This window comes from Motacilla alba, chromosome Z (genome assembly GCF_015832195.1).
Source record: "Motacilla alba alba isolate MOTALB_02 chromosome Z, Motacilla_alba_V1.0_pri, whole genome shotgun sequence".
Taxonomy (NCBI): domain Eukaryota; kingdom Metazoa; phylum Chordata; class Aves; order Passeriformes; family Motacillidae; genus Motacilla; species Motacilla alba.
In genome coordinates, this window is record NC_052046.1 from 10,963,832 (window position 1) to 10,970,585 (window position 6,754).

General features: G+C 47.6%; 1 long non-coding RNA gene across 1 annotated transcript; it reads left to right on the plus strand.

Moving 5' to 3' along the window:
* Positions 1–1,523: 1,523 nt before the first annotated feature.
* LOC119695696 lies at positions 1,524–6,171 on the plus strand. Its single transcript, XR_005255339.1, has 3 exons — positions 1,524–2,247; positions 3,881–4,127; positions 4,260–6,171. It is a non-coding gene; the product is annotated as an uncharacterized LOC119695696 (long non-coding RNA).
* The last annotated feature ends 583 nt before the right edge of the window (positions 6,172–6,754 follow it).

Consider the following 6,754-nt stretch of genomic DNA (forward strand, 5'->3'; position numbering starts at 1 on the left):
GTGACCCACGCTGTCAATTCCACAGCTGATCATTTGCTTGAGGCTGGAGACAGCACACAGAGCAACACCAGCTACTTGAGAGAGGGCTCTGGGAGGCTGTGGCACTGATGAAGCACTCTCACTCTCACTCAGCAGGGAAGGACAGGGGGGTCTGTTTAGCCAGGTTTATCTGGAATAAAGATAAAGCCAGGAGCTGGAATAAGAGAGAAAGTAGTACAGCAACCTTTTGGATGGTCTGTGAGAAAGCCGCAGAGTGGTTTTCCAGGTCCCTGAACAATGATTTCCAGTGATGAGAAGTTTGCTTTGAGAGCAGAAAGGAGCACCAGTCGCACTGAGAGCCGGCACAGCCAGGCAGGGCAGGCAGACAAGCCACGCTGAAGGGGGAGGTTGTGAGAAATTTGATGGACCCACAGAGACAGAAGTGACAGACTTGTAGGAGAGCACAGAGGCTTCTCTGGGCAGGCCAGACATCCTTGCAGCTAAAGGAAGGTCACGCTGTTACACTGCCAGCCGGGCTGGTGCAGTCCCTGGAGCAGAGGCAGAGGCTCACCAGGCACTAGCACTCCCTGCTCTTCGTCACTGCTGCGTCTTTGCAGAAGGATACTTTTTGCCAGGTTTTTTTTTTGTCCAGCACTGTGATGGCATCATGAGGACACTGGCTTGCCTTTTTATGCACATTCACAGCTGATACACTGCAATCTAATCATAAGTCCCTGCTGATAAATGCACATCCTGTCCATAGATCTTAAATAATTTTACAAGTTATGGCAGTATGGCACTGCAGTTGCCAGTATTTGACAAGTGGATAAATCAAACAGAAGAAGGAAAATTGATTTGCTCGCTGCTAAAATACAGTCACATTAAGTCCCCCAGTTCCCGGGCTTTTCCTACTTCCAGTTTGGAGACTGGCATATTCTTACTATCTCCAATACAGAGTTTGAAGGAAACACCAGAATATCTCAAATAGAATTTGTAGCACTTTTTATACATAAGATAGAATTACACCAGAATTACATACAAAATATGCCAGAGAAAAATAACTGCTGAGAACAGCATGATAGCTGGATCACATGCTGTTTGCTAATAATCTTCTTGTGCAATGTGCCATACATACTTCAAAATGCAAGCACTTCAACTTGCCTAAGTTTTAAATTTGGAATAGAATCCGCATGACAAAGACTAGGAGACAAATAGTTGAGATATGCAGATTCATTTGTATCTGCACATCTGTTCTAAAAAAAGCAAGGAGAGGCAAATAAAATGCAGAAGAGAAGCAAATGGAATGCAGAAATAAAGGAGACATAGGAAGTTAAATAAGACACATAATTAAATGTTCTCAAAAGTCCTTATTTCACAAAATAGAAAAAAATCTGGGGCAAAATTTCCAATACTACAGTATTTCTCTTAGGAGTGTCACATAAAAATGTATTTCTAACACAATCAAAGTAAACTTACAAAGCTGTAAACAAAAATATGAGACATATGCTGTGAAGTCTCATATGTAGGGAACCACGGCAGTAAAACAACACAACAGTCACAGTGGATCAACAGGTCAGCAAAAGCTCCCAGAGTGATGTGATAAAACTGAATTTGCACCCAAGGGAAATACACGTGTGATCAGTGAGGTGACCTCGAGCCTGGGAGTAGTGCTGATGAGTCCATCTCTGGAACCAGGCAGACTGTTCCGCTGGCCATGTTGTTTTCAAAGATTTCAAAAGACTTGGGCATTGTGAGAGGACAGAAAATATTAAAAATGCTTTCAAAATGTAAATTGAGAGTATATTTGAATACAGGGATTAAACAAACTCATGTGGAGGAAACACTAAGAGAGAAACAACTTGCGAGGACTTGTTACCTGAACGTACGTCCAGGTGAATTGAAATCAGGAACTAAAAAAATCTGTGCAAATAGTGCACTGCCCAGTCTTTGGTGTGCCTGGCAGATGCCCTGCTAGAAAATGTGCTTGTTTATGCTTGATGGAGGAGAAACAGGTTGGTGTGGAGTGGGCAAAGATACACAGCAGATCCAATTAGCTTTGCTCAGTCTGTCCAGCAACAAGGCAGCTCTTCTTGGTGGGGTGTGCAGGCTCCTTCTGCAGGCAATTCAGACAGTGAACTGAGAGAATGAATCACACCATCTGTGTCAGACATCAGCCACAAGGGACAGCCTTTTGTGGGTGTCTCTCTCTGCTGTTTGGACCGGGAGATGAGACAGCTTCTAACAACTTCACCTTCAAAGTTCTGTGAGGTAAGCCCCAGTTCTGTCTGATGGTCCCTTCTGATCTGGTGTGACCGGGCAGGAGCGGCTGCCACCACCTGCTGTCCTCCCTCTGGCTCCTCTCAGCTCCCACCCACCCACTGCTTTAACCTGGATATATGTTGTGCATGAGAAAAGTGGTCGCTCCTGGCTGCATCTAAATCAGCAAGAACAGATTTTTGTCTTCAAACCCTGTTTTCTTCCTGCAATTCAGCCATGCTCAGTTCTTCACGTCCCCTGCACTGTCACTTCTGCTTGGTGGCACCTCTTTCTGCTTTTCCCTTCAGCCTCCCAAGCCCTTCACAGCCCACTCCTCTTCCTTGTTCGCTCTGACACGCTGGCTACAGACCCAACAGAGTCGCTCCTGTACACGCCGTGTGTGTTCGTGCTGGGGCAGGCTCGGTGACCCAGGTGCCAGGCGAGGCCAGCCCAGCGGGGTCCCAGCAGGAGATGCCAAGGGCCCAGCGAGCCCGGTGTGCTCCAGCGTGTTCCGCCATGTCGTATTTCCCACTAATAACCGCAGACAGAAAGAAAAGGTATGGAAAATGGTGCTGGAGGAGCTTCCTCCGGACAGTGCTCCGTCTCCCTCTAGTGATGCCTGGGAGCAGGGATGCGGTCCCCGAGTCCACGCTCACACAGGCGCTTGCCCCCTCCAGCGCGCAGAAAGCCCCAGTCCCCTCCCTGACCAGTGGTTCCCATCCCTACCTGTAGGACAGAGCTCTGGTTCAGGGTCTGAATTACTCATTACTGTGAGTATTACTCCTTTGGAAAAGCTGCTGTCAGCGGCAACCCAGTCTAGCAGAAGCCTTCTTAGAGCTCACCCCAGCCTGCTGCTGCCAGATGGTCCTCTGTGTGTCTGAAGAAAACCACCCACACCAGCAGCTTGCAAACTGTGAAAGCAGGAGCTCACAAAATGGTCTTTTGCCCTGTGGGGATGTATTCAGTCTTCTCGGTGTAGCCATCCTGTGTGCTGGCTTTGGCTGGGGTAGAGTTAATTGTCTTCACAGTAGCAGGTATGAAGATGTGGTTTGGACTCGTGCTGGAAGCAGTGCTGCTAACACAGGGATGATGTCGTTTTTGCTCAGCAGCACTTGCACAGAGCCAAGGACTTTTCTGCTCCTCATCCCAGCCCACCACCAAGGGGGCTGTGGGTACCAGGGAGCTGGGAAGGGACACAGATAGGAGAGCTGACCCCAGATGACCAAAGAGACATTCCATACCCTATGGCACCATGTCCAGTATATAAAACAGAGGGAGAAGAAGGAATCAGAGGGGACAGTGAGACTGGTTATGTTTTTCTTCCCAAGTCACCACTACATGTGATTGGACCTGGCTTTCCTGGGGATGGCCAAACCTGCCTGCCCATGGGGAGTGGTGGATGGATTCCTTGTTTGCTTTGCTTCTGTGCACAGCTTTTGCTTTGCCTGTTGAATTGTCTTTACCTCAGCCTACGAGCTTTCTCACTTTTACAATTGTCTCCCCCATCCCACTGGTGGTGGGGGAGGCTGGGTGGCCAAGTTTCTGGCTGGGGTTAAATGACACATCCTGCTCAGAAATTGTATCTAAATGCTTTGGATTACTCTCCTTGAGGAGAAAAAAACACCCTAAATCTGCTTTCTCTTAGCAGTCTCATGTAACAGGGGATAAATGCAGCATCTTTGGTCTCTGGTGATAAAAGACACGCTGGTCACCCGCGCTCCCGCGCTGGCGCAAGGCCCCTGGGCTCTGCTGGGCAGTGGCCTGGCAGCCGCACTCCCTCTGCAAAGGCCGTGGGACAGAGCACAGCAGGGACAGGACCCACCGCCCGCCAAAGGCAGGGAAGGACTCAGGACCCGGCACTTCCAGCAGAGCCCGCTGGATGGCAGCGACAGGTCTGGGATGGAGCAGGTCCCTGCGCAGCTACCCTGGAATAGCTCCTCGGAAAAGAGTGAAACCTCTTCTAGTGCCTGTACCGTGGGCACTCAGGTATGTAGCGCTCCTAATATTTGCTGGGATCTCTTTAGGCATAATCACCCCACAAACGAGGAGCGGCACCGCTGCTGCAGCGTCTGACCGATGCTGCTGTGTCTGCAAGTGATGTGCTTTTCGCTGTGTGAATGGCCCACACCGCGGGCACCTCGCTGGGCTCCAGGCTGGATGCATTGTCCCGAGCTGAAATCGAACAGGTCATCATCGCTGAAAGGAAGAAGGGTCCTTCTCTGCCACATCCCGACCACTCCAAACACTGTCACCACCCTCAGTCTGACGGACTTGACATGCCCTGAGCCTGCACCAACTCCTGACAGCACCCTGGGGCTGGGAGCCAAGGCAGCCCGATGGAAGGCTCAATAAACATGGTGGAGAAGGCAACACATGTCTAGGAGCAGAGATGCAAGCAAGGAGGGCAGGACTGCTGCTACTTTTCTTGTTTGTTTGTTTGTTTGTTTGTTTGTTTTTGAGGAGCACATATGGGCTTCATCTAGTCACATTTGTAGTATGATAAAAATAAGAATTCTGGGATGGACACCCAAGTAGAGTTTGTGCAGTCCAACACCCTGTTCCAAGTAGGTGAGACCAGGTTGCTCAGGCACTTTCCTGGCTGAGTATTGAAAATCTCAGAGTGCAGAGATTCCCTGCATCTCTGAGGCCTTCTTCAAGATTTGTTTACCTGTATGATGAAAAAGTTTTTGACTCATTCTAGTGGTCCAGGTTGTGCCTGTACTTCTTGTTCTACGATCACTGAACTGATCACTTCAGGTGACTTGTGCTTGCCTGAGCAGCCCCAACCTCCCTTGAGAAAATTCTAGACAGTGATAACATTCCCTTCACCTTTCAAAGAACCCACTCCCAGTATCACACCTAGAGTTTTGCTACCAAAAATGACTGTATTTTGTTTCAAAGTGATATTTTTCTGACAAAAGACATTCTGCAAAGCACTGGGCAGGTACATACACAAACCAAGCCAAGACGAGTGTCCTGAAGCAAAGCTTTTTCTCTTGCTTCCCGAATGTCAGTACCCAGTGGCTCACTACACCCGATCCAGGGAGTGCAGGCAGTTTGCAGGGCTGGCGGCTGACACCCACATTGGCAGCGAGAGTCAGAGCAGCAGAGACAGCCAGGCTTTAATGACTTCAGGGGGTGAGGGCTATGACTCACTAACAGGCCTACGGCAAGTATGGGAGAGCTGACCTGACCACCTGCCCTTCTCTCTATCCCTCTTTTTGGAGGTTCCCTCCCAAGCTGCAGGCATGGCTAAGTGTCTCAAACACTCCCACGCTGCCATAAACTGTGACCCAGCATGCTAAGGTAAACCAGCACCCATCTTGGTTCTCTTTCAAGACACAGGACTGCAACTTGTAACTTTTAAACTGCTTCCATTGATTATCTGGAACTTGATGGGCATGGGATGCTTCATTTCCAAATTCAGGGAGCTCTGGTGTTCAGACAGCTGAATCATACAGGCCATATTGTGCTCACCAAGGATTTGAGCCACAAGGAAAAGGAAGGCTTATCTCTGCACTCGCAGGCAATGAATCAACAAAAAGACACCATTAAAGAGCTAAAGCTGAGGGAGGAGAGCAGCCTGAGTTCAAAGTCACATGAACTCACTGGCCATGTTTTAGCTAAGCAGCCTGGGAGGTGGCAAATTTTTCATGACTTTGAATTAACCTTGGTAGCATAATGTTCCCTGAAAAAACAGAGAACAAGAACAGTATAATTCTAAAAGCCATCGTGCCAAGTATCGCGTTTGGTGATTCAAATATTCAGATCTCTATATGCAAGAAGAGCATATCTGCAGAAATATCAGTCTAACTTTTAAACTCTTTATTACTGATTAAATCAAAGCACCCATTGAAATGTAAAGGTTTTACTGTCTGTAACCTGTGCTTAAATATTTCCACAGCCAGTTTGCAAAATAAATATTCTCCAAACCAGGAAACAGACACAAAGGTCTCCCTTGACTCTGATGATTTTCTATTATTTATATGATGACATCATGATTCCAGGCACTAACCCTTGGTCTCACTATCACATGCTGGATGAATGCTACGCCGTCTCACCACCCCTTCCTGATCCCTTTGATCCAGGCAGACGCACCAGCTGCAGCAGCTGCTGACATATGTCTGGAGGAAGAAAGTTCTGTTCCATGAAAGATTTAAAGATTTTCCTCGTTGATTCATTTGAAGCTGGAACAAACCTTCTGAATTTATTTTATGAAGAGAAACCTTGTCTCAAGCCTGTGATTTCATTTTGACAAAATGGGAGTGTTTGTGTTTTGGGTTGTAATGCAGAATTGAACAATGTTTGTATATTAAAGAACATCAAAGTGAAAGCAGTTTAGTATACAAACTAGAAACATGTGCTGAAGCAGGACTTTTTCTTCCATCTCATGAGCTGAAACATCAGAAAATTCAATTCCACTTCTCAGAGCATGTCAAATTCCTCAGATTTCCATATCCTAGCAGAATTTTCCACCACTGCTTGTTTCACCACTTCCAGTGCTTGTACCTCCATCAGT